Source organism: Bacillus rossius, chromosome 11 (genome assembly GCF_032445375.1).
Source record: "Bacillus rossius redtenbacheri isolate Brsri chromosome 11, Brsri_v3, whole genome shotgun sequence".
In the NCBI taxonomy this organism is placed as follows: Eukaryota; Metazoa; Arthropoda; class Insecta; order Phasmatodea; family Bacillidae; genus Bacillus; species Bacillus rossius.
Window position 1 is genome coordinate 30,460,743 of NC_086338.1, and position 12,769 is coordinate 30,473,511.

At 42.7% G+C, this 12,769-nt stretch overlaps 1 protein-coding gene across 1 annotated transcript in view; it reads left to right on the forward strand.

Annotated features, from left to right (window-relative positions):
- Nucleotides 1-12,769, forward strand: part of LOC134536754 (schwannomin-interacting protein 1) — a 257,366-nt gene that overhangs the window by 726 nt on the left and 243,871 nt on the right. The gene's annotated exons all lie outside the window — the stretch shown is intronic.

The following is a 12,769-nucleotide window of genomic DNA, read 5'->3' on the forward strand; positions in this document are numbered from 1 at the left end:
ATTATGTACATACTATAAACTAAGAATTTTACGACGGAAGCTACATATGATCATTTTATTCAAAACTACATACTACATGATTTAATGCTCTCAATTCATTTTACATATTAATAGACCATTAAGGTTCTCAAAACAATCAAACAAACTCGTACTGAATTTATACAACCATTCCTTAACAATGAACGGAAAGGAACTACCCCCTCAAGGTGGGGGTTTACGATATCTTTTTACATCTGTCCTTCATCCGTTCTTCCACCACGTGGCATGCAGACATAATACAGCTCGGATTGTTGTGCTATGGTAACCTGAAAACGTTTGGCAAATAATGCAATTGTGCCACCATTATTTTGAGGTTTAATTATTTTTGAATGTTTAACTGTTTTAAGTGACACTTTTAATTGCGTTTGAATGTAATATTAAGTTAGATATAGTTTAACAAAAAAACTTATCCCACCCCAAAAATGTCCTCAATTAATAACTTTAGAACAGTAGTGTTGAAATAAAACTCAACTTTTAAGTATTTTTAACCCAAAACACTGACCTATCTTTACAAAGTATATAAATTATTAATATAGTATATAAAAATTCAAATTTAAGGTTGGCAGGGAATTGGAAGCAAAAGTTTATATAAAAATACGCGTCTGCTTAGTGCTGTAAATATCTCCATGAATTGACTGACGTGTGAATAGAAAACGGAAGCTACAGACTATTGTAAACAGGGATTAACTAACGTATTTACTGCATTTTTATTTCTGACACTAATTTTTCCGGGCAGTTGAGGTAAAATAGGCGAGGAACATGTCCGTAAAAGTTTTTTCTTGCTGATTTATGTTATAAATATCGTTAAACATGCCCTACTAATGAAAGATGAATAAATTTAATAAAAAAGGTTATAAATAACTAAGAAACTGTAAGGCGCCTAAGGCGCTAGTTGAAATTTTATGAATATAGTAAACAATGCTATTTAAAATACACAAAATATTTATTAAAATATCCGTTTCTTTTAATAGTGTGCGAATGATAATTATTTCTTAAATTCACACAAAAAATATAAAAAAAAATACAAAATATTTAATGTAGCATACAAACCGACGGATTCTTAATAAAATTATAAACTTGAATGATAAAAGTATATTTAAACAATAAGATCAAACATTTCCGAAAGGGCATAACTACAACATTAAAATTATAAAATGATTTCCAGTGTCACGAACATAGAATAACAAGAAATGAATCTTTTTTGCCATGTTTCATTTGGCGCTTAACTTTCAGATATATAAGACTTTAGAGTAATTATAAGCATAATTATTCGTTAGGAGTCACTTTATTATATCACTAAGGAATGTTCCACTAATGTAGATGTATTTCAAATGTAAACCTATTGTTACTCTTCCTTTATTTATTTTATAAATATGTATATGAATTAAGCTAATATTTGTGCCTCCTGATACGCTTGTATCAAAGGTATACTTATCTCTTTACGGTAACAGAGTATTGAGTCAGTGATGAACATAACTATATATTCGATTCATATAAACACAGTCCTTCCTCATGAATACGCAACTGCCTTTCCTCGAATATACGCAACTGCATTTCCTTGTGGATACGCATCTGCCCTTCCACGAGAGTACGCCAATGACTTTCGTTCTGGGTACGACACTATCTCTTGCTAGTGGGTACTGGGTACGCAACTGCCCTTCCTCGAGGGTACGCCAATGCCTTTCCTTGTGGGTACGACACTCTTGCTAGTGGGTACGCAACTGCCCTTCCACGAGAGTACGCCAATGACTTTCGTTCTGGGTACGACACGATCTCTTGCTAGTGGGTACTGGGTACGCAACTGCCCTTCCTCGAGGGTACGCCAATGCCTTTCCTTGTGGGTACGACACTCTTGCTAGTGGGTACGCAACTGCCCTTCCACGAGAGTACGCCAATGACTTTCGTTCTGGGTACGACACTATCTCTTGCTAGTGGGTACTGGGTACGCAACTGCCCTTCCTCGAGGGTACGCCAATGCCTTTCCCTTGTGGGTACGACACTCTTGCTAGTGGGTACGCAACTGCCCTTCCTCGAGGGTACGCCAATGACTTTCATTCTGGGTACGACACTATCTCTTGCTAGTGGGTACTGGGTACGCAACTGCCCTTCCTCGAGGGTACGCCAATGCCTTTCCCTTGTGGGTACGACACTCTTGCTAGTGGGTACGCAACTGCCCTTCCTCGAGGGTACGCCAATGACTTTCATTCTGGGTACGACACTATCTCTTGCTAGTGGGTACTGGGTACGCAACTGCCCTTCCTCGAGGGTACGCCAATGCCTTTCCCTTGTGGGTACGACACTCTTGCTAGTGGGTACGCAACTGCCCTTCCTCGAGGGTACGCCAATGACTTTCATTCTGGGTACGACACTATCTCTTGCTAGTGGGTACTGGGTACGCAACTGCCCTTCCTCGAGGGTACGCCAATGCCTTTCCTTGTGGGTACGACACTCTTGCTAGTGGGTACGCAACTGCCCTTCCACGAGAGTACGCCAATGACTTTCGTTCTGGGTACGACACTATCTCTTGCTAGTGGGTACTGGGTACGCAACTGCCCTTCCTCGAGGGTACGCCAATGCCTTTCCCTTGTGGGTACGACACTCTTGCTAGTGGGTACGCAACTGCCCTTCCTCGAGGGTACGCCAATGCCTTTCCCTTGTGGGTACGACACTCTTGCTAGTGGGTACGCAACTGCCCTTCCTCGAGGGTACGCCAATGCCTTTCCTTGTGGGTACGACACTCTTGCTAGTGGGTACGCAACTGCCCTTCCTCGAGGGTACGCCAATGCCTTTCCCTTGTGGGTACGACACTCTTGCTAGTGGGTACGCAACTGCCCTTCCTCGAGGGTACGCCAATGCCTTTCCTTGTGGGTACGACACTCTTGCTAGTGGGTACGCAACTCCCCTTCCACGAGAGTACGCCAATGACTTTCGTTCTGGGTACGACACTATCTCTTGCTAGTGGGTACTGGGTACGCAACTGCCCTTCCTCGAGGGTACGCCAATGCCTTTCCTTGTGGGTACGACACTCTTGCTAGTGGGTACGCAACTGCCCTTCCTCGAGGGTACGCCAATGCCTTTCCCTTGTGGGTACGACACTCTTGCTAGTGGGTACGCAACTGCCCTTCCTCGAGGGTACGCCAATGCCTTTCCCTTGTGGGTACGACACTCTTGCTAGTGGGTACGCAACTGCCCTTCCTCGAGGGTACGCCAATGCCTTTCCTTGTGGGTACGACACTCTTGCTAGTGGGTACGCAACTGCCCTTCCACGAGAGTACGCCAATGACTTTCGTTCTGGGTACGACACTATCTCTTGCTAGTGGGTACTGGGTACGCAACTGCCCTTCCTCGAGGGTACGCCAATGCCTTTCCCTTGTGGGTACGACACTCTTGCTAGTGGGTACGCAACTGCCCTTCCTCGAGGGTACGCCAATTGCCTTTCCTTGTGGGTACGACACTATCTCTTGCTAGTGGGTACTGGGTACGCAACTGCCCTTCCTCGAGGGTACGCCAATGCCTTTCCTTGTGGGTACGACAATATCTCTTGCTAGTGGGTACTGGGTACGCAACTGCCCTTCCTCGAGGGTACGCCAATGACTTTCATTCTGGGTACGACACTATCTCTTGCTAGTGGGTACTGGGTACGCAACTGCCCTTCCTCGAGGGTACGCCAATGCCTTTCCTTGTGGGTACGACACTCTTGCTAGTGGGTACGCAACTGCCCTTCCACGAGAGTACGCCAATGACTTTCGTTCTGGGTACGACACTATCTCTTGCTAGTGGGTACTGGGTACGCAACTGCCCTTCCTCGAGGGTACGCCAATGCCTTTCCTTGTGGGTACGACACTCTTGCTAGTGGGTACGCAACTGCCCTTCCACGAGAGTACGCCAATGACTTTCGTTCTGGGTACGACACTATCTCTTGCTAGTGGGTACTGGGTACGCAACTGCCCTTCCTCGAGGGTACGCCAATGCCTTTCCTTGTGGGTACGACACTCTTGCTAGTGGGTACGCAACTGCCTTTCCACGAGAGTACGCCAATGACTTTCGTTCTGGGTACGACACTATCTCTTGCTAGTGGGTACTGGGTACGCAACTGCCCTTCCTCGAGGGTACGCCAATGCCTTTCCTTGTGGGTACGACACTCTTGCTAGTGGGTACGCAACTGCCCTTCCACGAGAGTACGCCAATGACTTTCGTTCTGGGTACGACACTATCTCTTGCTAGTGGGTACTGGGTACGCAACTGCCCTTCCTCGAGGGTACGCCAATGCCTTTCCTTGTGGGTACGACACTCTTGCTAGTGGGTACGCAACTGCCCTTCCACGAGAGTACGCCAATGACTTTCGTTCTGGGTACGACACTATCTCTTGCTAGTGGGTACTGGGTACGCAACTGCCCTTCCTCGAGGGTACGCCAATGCCTTTCCTTGTGGGTACGACACTCTTGCTAGTGGGTACGCAACTGCCCTTCCTCGAGGGTACGCGAATGACTTTCCTTGTCGGTACGACACTATCTCTTGCTCTTTAAATATAGGTATAATCTAATTTAATTCTGGAATATTAAGCACATTGATAAAAATTCCCAGACACACATTAAGGTTGCAGGTTTATTTTATCACTGTAATAAAAATAATAAAGGAAAGGCTTATGTGTGATTTACGCATGTGTATTCGGCGCCAAAATCACAGTCTTACCGGCGGACTGGCAAGCCGAGCCAGGTGGGGTGGTTCATGTTGCGGCGTTTGGGGATATTGTTGCCTGGCTACGGCGAGTCAAGGTCACGCGTCGCTTTTCGGTTTAGTAGAAATCGGGGCGGAAAAAATAAATACAAGTGATATCTCTCTACACCCCAACTCCCCTCTTGTGATATTTCGTGATTTTTCACGACCCCCGACCCCCCCTCCCCTTTCGAGCCTCACGTGATTAATGGACGATCCCTTGCCACCGCGCAAACACTTCCGCACCAGACGGAGTCACAGTACCGCTCCGGTACTAGCCCGCACAGCTAGCAGAGGTTGGACAGTCCTTCGCCGGACCACGGGTTCACTGGGTGTTTTAAAGGGGTCCAAGTGTGATGTGGGAGATCGGAGAAGGCACCAGCAGTGCTGATAAAGTCTTAGGGTCTCAGGACACAGCCAACTGTCTGGTCAGCTGAGTGAGGTACGGTGCTGAGGCGGTGACTATGCTGGGTTGGTGGCCCCAGCCGCTGGTCATTGCCGAAGTTCTAATTACCTTCCCCCGTCAAACAACAGGGATTGATCCCTGGCAGTTTTTTTTTTTTAATTTATTGCTGGAATTTATAAACGAACTGGAAATTTCTCCCACCCTACCCTGATAGGGCGCATATGTGGGAGGGGAACGCGAGAATGCCGAATCTTGCGACACGCCCAGCAGACAATGAAACCTTTGAATATATATACTGTATAGAAGTCGCGAGTGTATAGGATTTACTCTACGTTTTTCAGAAGCGCATGATAGGCAGCTTGGGAACTTCACCGCTTCAGTGCGCTGCCGTAACGCCCTGTATCGTCTTAGTTGTTATTTACACGTTAGAGCGCAGAACTGTCGCCCGCTGTCATTCCCCGCACCCCCCACCCAACATTCACTGCAGCTCAAGGTTGTTCTACGGGAGGGGGAAAGGGTGTTTGAAGAGTTCGACACTTGTCCGCTAGGGACCACCACAAGTCGATGCCCTAGAGATGGTGGCGATTGCGGCGGTGAATTAACCAACTACCTCAAAACCGTATTAGAAATTTTAACCTGGGCTGGCGACTTCTATACAGTATATATATTCAAAGATGAAACACAAGGTCGCCGTGACGTCACCCCGACGAAATACGCGCCCCGTACGGCCCGTAAAGAATAGATCATATTTATAATGTCCTCGTGTCGTGACGCACGACGGGAATCGAAAAGGAAACCTTACAAAAACTAAACTTCAAAAAATCACTTACCTACTCGTCATATCTTTATGCTTAAAAATGAAATTTCGTTTTACGTTTGAGTAAACTTACAAATTTGTAGCAAACGTTATTTCATTCGGTCAAGCTTTAATTAAAATTCTTCGCACAGCTAACAGTGAAATTATTTTTTTTTTTCTGTTCCTTATTACCATATCTATAGCTTGATTACATGTATCTAAAAATAAACTCAAGCTCACTTCGTGCCAGAGACGACTAAATTTTATGTTCAACTGTCAACAGGAAATAAAAACATTCTACAGGGCCTACACTGGTTTTAATACTGCATTATATGGACGCATTCAGTATGGGAAGATATGCGAACAGTCATATTATAATTCGCCGTGTTAATATTGTATTGTGAGCATATGCCATTAACTCTGTAGGTACGACGTCCAATCGGATTTGTCATGTCGTGTTCGTCGTGGCATTGTGACTCCAGCTTTTAAAAAAAAACTCTGTGGCATCGTCTGTGCTTCGTAGTTGGCTGAGTCCACTGTCGGCACACCAATCACGGCCATCCAGTGCGGAAGGCAACGCGTCCTGATTGAACGGACCAAAAAAAAAAAGCAATGGCTTTTCTGCAGACGGTCACCTGGTACTAGGAATAAACTGCTAGTCACAGATATTTCTACATTTATACATTTACATGGAAACAACTGCACCGCTACAAAACAGTGTTCGCAGTAGCCTAATTATGAGTTCGGATTCTTACCCAGTGATTCATGCTCTGTGTTGTCCCAGTACCTCCAATAGTTATTTATTTGTAAACCGTTCCCTTAATAGCTTCCCAGTATTAACTGCGCAATTTAATAAGCATAATGCAATGGTTTAAAAAAAAATTATGCGTCAGTGAAACGACAGTAAAAACATAAAATAATGCGCCGATTTTCATTAAAAAAAATGCTCAGTTTTATTATAAAAACCCGTTTCGTTTATTCAAAAATAATAATAGGAATGCACTGTTAAAATTTACAATATGTATATTTTTTGACGTGACAACAACAATCGATTAACGCTGAGTGCACGCACGAAAAAGTGTTCCGTAACGCACATTGTCCCGTTACGCTGTGTCCCGTTACGCTCATTGTACGCTTGCGCCGCATCTATCTCTCTTCCACTCGATTGGAACAACCATCGATTTGACTTTTTCGAGGCACATTAAACTTGAAACACTCCTATTCGTTACCTACTTTTCCTATCATCGTCCTTTCCTTAACAGAATAACACAGATTGGAAGAAGTTAAATAGCAAACATGTATAAACGTTATAGTTAAAATAATCTCTTCGTTAAAGTAATAAACATATTTGAATTAATGAGTGCAAATAAAGTAAATGTATCAATTATTTGTAGATTTCATTTCACTCCGTCTTTGTATAGTGATAATTCAATAAAAGTTATTCATTTTTATTCATAAAAGTATGCAATAATTTTATCAATTTTTTTTATGACGTTGTCACGTTAAACTATCGTCCGTAAACCGACTTTACAAACAACCCTTTTTTTTATGTTAAAAACCTGTTTCGTATATGCAAAAATAATAATAGGAATGTACTGTTAAAATTTACGATATGTATATATATTTTGGTAGTATTTTCTGGCAACTGGTTTCCAAATGATCTTTAGTGAAAGTACAGATTTTTTGTTTCCCCATGTGTACTGTCCGCGCGCCGGCTTCTCCGCCCCCGCTAGGCGTGCAGCGCGCAGCCGGGCTGAGGAGCCGGCGCGCGGACAGTACTGTAGGCTCGAGGCCGACGTCGCGACGCCGCGGCGCCCCGGCGCGGATGACGTCACCGGCGCTCCGAACCCGGGACAGCTGGTATCGACCACGTGACCACGGCGTCGCACGAGCCACACGCCACACTCGGTGTTCGCGACCGTTCCCGTCGGATAACAAACCCGCACTCCTCGTGAACCTGAACTGGAAGCCCTGCAGTTCACGGGAAGCCTTCACTTCACAGACGAGAGAGCCAAAACCCGAAGTTCCCCGAAGTTCATGCTCGTTTTTTTCCTCGTATCTTTTTGATGTAGCTATCCTAACCAAATCAACCGTACACAATGTTTTAAAGTATTTATAATATAGCTAACCTAACCTAATTGACCATTAGTATCCTTTTACCAACACATTTAAAAATGAACCAAAAAAAACAAACGAAGATGCAATATCAGGCGTTTGGCTCTCTCGTCTGTGAAAAGAAGGCTTCCCCCAGTTCACAGAGATCAGAGCCACACCCGAACATTCCCGAAGTTTATCCGAGGTTTGCCGATCTTTAGTAAAAAAAAACACCATATGGAAAGGATTTTATATATTTTACGGTGGTATATAACAGTATGTCCATATAAAGAATGTCCCAGTTATCAATTTTAATTTTCAACTGTAAACGTTGTTGAGTGTCGGTTCAAGGTCACAATTAAAGAGTAACTCGAAACAGTTTTAGATGAGCGCTTGTGCGAGTGCTGCTATGTTGTATAACTCGCTCGCAGCGCCACATACTCAAAATGGTGATTAGCAGAAGTTGAACCTGTAAACATTATTTGGCCACTGAATGGAATCTTTCCCCATTGGAATTTCTTTGAACGCCGAAGTCCCTGACCGCTGGATTGGTCGTAATGGTCAAGACGACAAAGCTCTTTATCACTGGCCTCAGCGTTCACGTGACATAACGCCCTGCAATTTTTTTTCTCCTTGGAGCTTTATAAAAGATCGAGTCTAAGTTCCACCGCTACCTAATGATTTTCCAAAGTTAAGACACAGAATTGAGAAAGGTGATTGCTTCCATTACTTTGGACGTGTTATCTAACGCGGGGAAAGAACTGTACTTTAGGTTCTATATATGCCGTATAACTGAATGTTGTACATCAGCAATATTTTTTTTAATTATTTTTGAAGTGAACAACGTCGTAGCTTAACTTCGTTGCGTACGTATTCAAGGTTATTTGACAAACTGATTGGCCATGGGAATTTATTTGATGGTTCAGGATGTCCGAAAATATTTGAGAGGTTTATTTGTAAGCACAAGCTTCAACAAAGAGTGTTCCATTTTACATGTGTATAAAGAAGAAGGACTTCTTAAGGTAATTTTATATCATTTGAGTTCACCTTTCGCTTATCGCACGGGTATCGCCATTATCACTCCCCGATGGGGAGACTCTCTCCACTGCTCCGCTCTTCGCTCGGAACTCTCGCGGAGGCCGGCGTCGCTGCTTTTATACTCTTGGCAGACTTTCTGGAACCGACTGTGTCGCGTCACCTTGGGCCGACCCGACGCCCGAAAATTCCAGAAAGGCTGTGTTCATTCACGCCACTCCGCGCGGCGGCTTCGGAAAACCCGCGGAACTCCCAGGCCGCTAAAACGAAACGATCATTGACAATGGCCTGAGTCGGGACAGAGTGATTGAATCGGTAGGGGGAGGGGGGATAGCGAAAACATTTGTTATCCGTCCAGGCACACGTGGCATGCCTTACGTCAGTGGACATGCGCATGACATCAGTGGCCGTGCGTGGATCGCCAGCGAGTTCCGAACCTGGCGCGCGTCGCAGAACTCTGTGCGTTCGTAACAATTATATAAGGCGCGTTGAGTGTGAGATCTTAGTATGCGGAAATGCGTGCTCAACAGGCAACGGAAATTTATGAGGAAAAAAAAACACCATTGCGCAGGCGTGTTTCGACAAGTTGTGTTCAAACGCAAGATACACAATGTATCATGTTATTTATTTAGAAACGAATGAAAATAAGTTACTTCAACAAAATATATTTAATTTGCTTATATATAATATTCACCTAATTATTACAACTTCTAATACATATTTTGTTAATCTCGAAGCCAGCATATGCCCTGAAAACATCTGTGCAATGTATGTTTCCCTTCTCATATGCCAAATCCATAAACATATACATCTGAGGTTATGAAATATGGCATAGCATTAACGATCTACTCAAGGTCGTCGGAGTGGACAGTGTGCGCGCTTTAACAAAAAGTTTTGATGAAACAAAGAGCAAATTTTATCAGATGGTTAACCTGTGGTGCTGCTTTTCATTTCCTCGTTTGTCGTGTTATCGATCGTACGGTTTTCTGGTGAGTCATCCATCAGTCCGACCTTCCAACGCTTTCATTTGTCATCGCATGGTGCTGTCGTGTCAAATCTTCACGTTTACTGTTTTTTATATTTTACTTAATTTACTTCTCTAACATAACTGTGGATCAAATTCAGTCTATATTTTCACCCATAATAAATGAAACCACAGCCTTTGTCTCAATTGCTTCTATACTTCAAATTTGCCTCAATTTGTCCTTGCTTGAGACTGGGTCAAAATATGCCCAAAAAATCTAAATGCATTCGGTCATCTACCTTATTTCATAATAGTTTCAGTCGGAACTTCAGTATGTTAATTTATTAAAATGGCAAATAAAACTCATTAAAAGGTAGTTGGTAGCTTTAACATTTATTTTTCATACCAAAAAAATCTTCGGATACATAATGTTTTTAACATAAAACCAATGTTATACTTTTTTCATCGTTTAGCTACAAAAAATTAAAAAAATTTCGTGTTTTCTTATGTAACCAGTTCTCTTTGTCATGCCCCGTTCTGTAGATACAGTAAAATAATTTTTTTCTTTATATTACCAAACCTACTCCATTTTCACCCCATTATGGGTGGAATTTTGCAAAGATATAGCCTTCGTGTTTTCCAGTATATACTCTTGCTACCTCTGACCCAAATTTCATCCTAATTGGTTTCGTTTTTATAATGTGATTGAGAAACAAGCATCAAAACGTTTAGACATCCAAACAGCCATACTTTTATCTTGTAGGCTTTATGTATCGATACAATTTTCTTTGGTGTTAATTTTTTTTTACTTTCTCTCAATTAATTCAATGTTCTTCATCAGCAATAATGTATTTGTTGTTTGTTTGAAGTGAATAACGTCTTAGCTTAACTTCGTTGCAGTGATTAATTGTTAAAAATCTGCAAAAAACGAAGGTAATTTGAAGAATGTTTAAGTCGATTAAAATTTTTACTGTCCTCGATAGTTTTACGTGTTCAATGTTATTTGACAAATTGATTGGCCATGGGAATTTATTTTATGGTTCATGATGTCCGATAAGATTTGAGAGATTTATTTGTAAGCACAAGCTTCCACAAAGAGTGTTTCATTTTACATGTATATAAAGAAGAAGATATACTTATCTTTTGAGTACAGTTTATGATAGTCGGATATCATTTATAACCAGTTTTTAACTAAATGGTACTGCCCGCAAAAAATTACGTACAGTAATAATTTTGACATGCCCGTTGTACTTGGAAAAAAAGATTGTTTTATGAAAACGTTTCTTGATATGCATACTGAGAGATAAAGAAGCCTTTTGAGGTTACTGGTAATAATTTATTAATTATATTAAATATTGAATAATAGATCTTAATTTTGTAAAAAGGTCATTAGTTCAAGATTTTCTAGCAAACGCATGACTTACCGTGTAGTACTGGCTCTCGATGCGTATATAGTTAAGGTTTTTTTTTTGCAGTAGAATATTTGCAGCAAAGTATTGTCATCGTATTAAAATACCAAATTAAAGAATTGATTGAAAGACGAATCAAGATTGTACCTACCAGTTTATTTTCAACGTTGTGTTCAAATGTTTCCTGCGTTGTCCAGGTTTATTGTCCGTTTGCATTTACTGTTATTGTTTAAACTGTCTCGTCATTATTATCCCACTGTGTTCGTATGTGATGTTTATTTTTCATGGTTAAATTCATCCCACGGAATTCATGTGCTGTCTGGCATTTTAAATTTGAATATGTTCGTCTGTGCTGTGCTCGTTCTTTTGTCCATAAAACCTGTTTATGTTCATTGTTGGGTCCATCTGTTCGACATCAGCTGAATTAGACTTGTTTTTATTTCTATTTTTTTTTTTGTTTTTATTTCCATCACAAACAGTGGAAAACTGCAATGGTGCATATTCGAAAAATTGTATTAAATTATATTTATTAGAAGTTTTAAAAAATATGTCTCATAAAATTTTGTCTATATTTTTAAAGAAAAATATTTTAACATATTTTTATATGCTACCAACCTTTTTCCAGTAATTCCACAATACTCTTAGTGTCTATACGTGTGTGTGTGTGTGTAAGGGGGATGGGTGGTTGTAATTGCTGTAGAACTCCTTCACCCCTTCTCCGGAGAAATCGTCCTCCCAGCAACAGGAGAAGAGATTGCATCGCCTCGTGACCGGAGCCATAAGCCTTGCTCCTCGGTCTCCGCGCGGATGTGCTCGCCGATCCAGCCAGGCTTGGAACTGCTGCTGTCCCGCTACTTGTGACGACCTCCGCTGTCCCCGTCGACGGCGCGACCGGCCTTGAACAGGGCGAGAGGGCGAGCACTCCGGGGGCCCTTTGCCGCCGCTATCTCCGTCCGTCTCCGTCCGTCTCCGGCGATTCCGGCGATCTCCGGCGATCTCCGGCTTTCTCCGTCTTTCTCGTGCTGACTGGCGGTGGAGTGAGTGGTCAGTGCAACCACTCACCACCAGGGGCGCTTGCGTCCTTGGTCACTAAATCCAGTACTGGACAATTATTAAAGCGGACCACGAGTCCAAGTGCCCAACCCCCGCATGGTAGACTCTTTTCTACTCTGTCCAACACTTTATCCAGACCATCCTCTGTCTCCTGTAAATTCCTACAAGTAATGCATGCCAATTTGCATCCCGCATGAATGTGCCCAGGGTTTTCCCTGTGTCTATGCAGGTTTTACTTGGGCCCAATCTATCTCTAG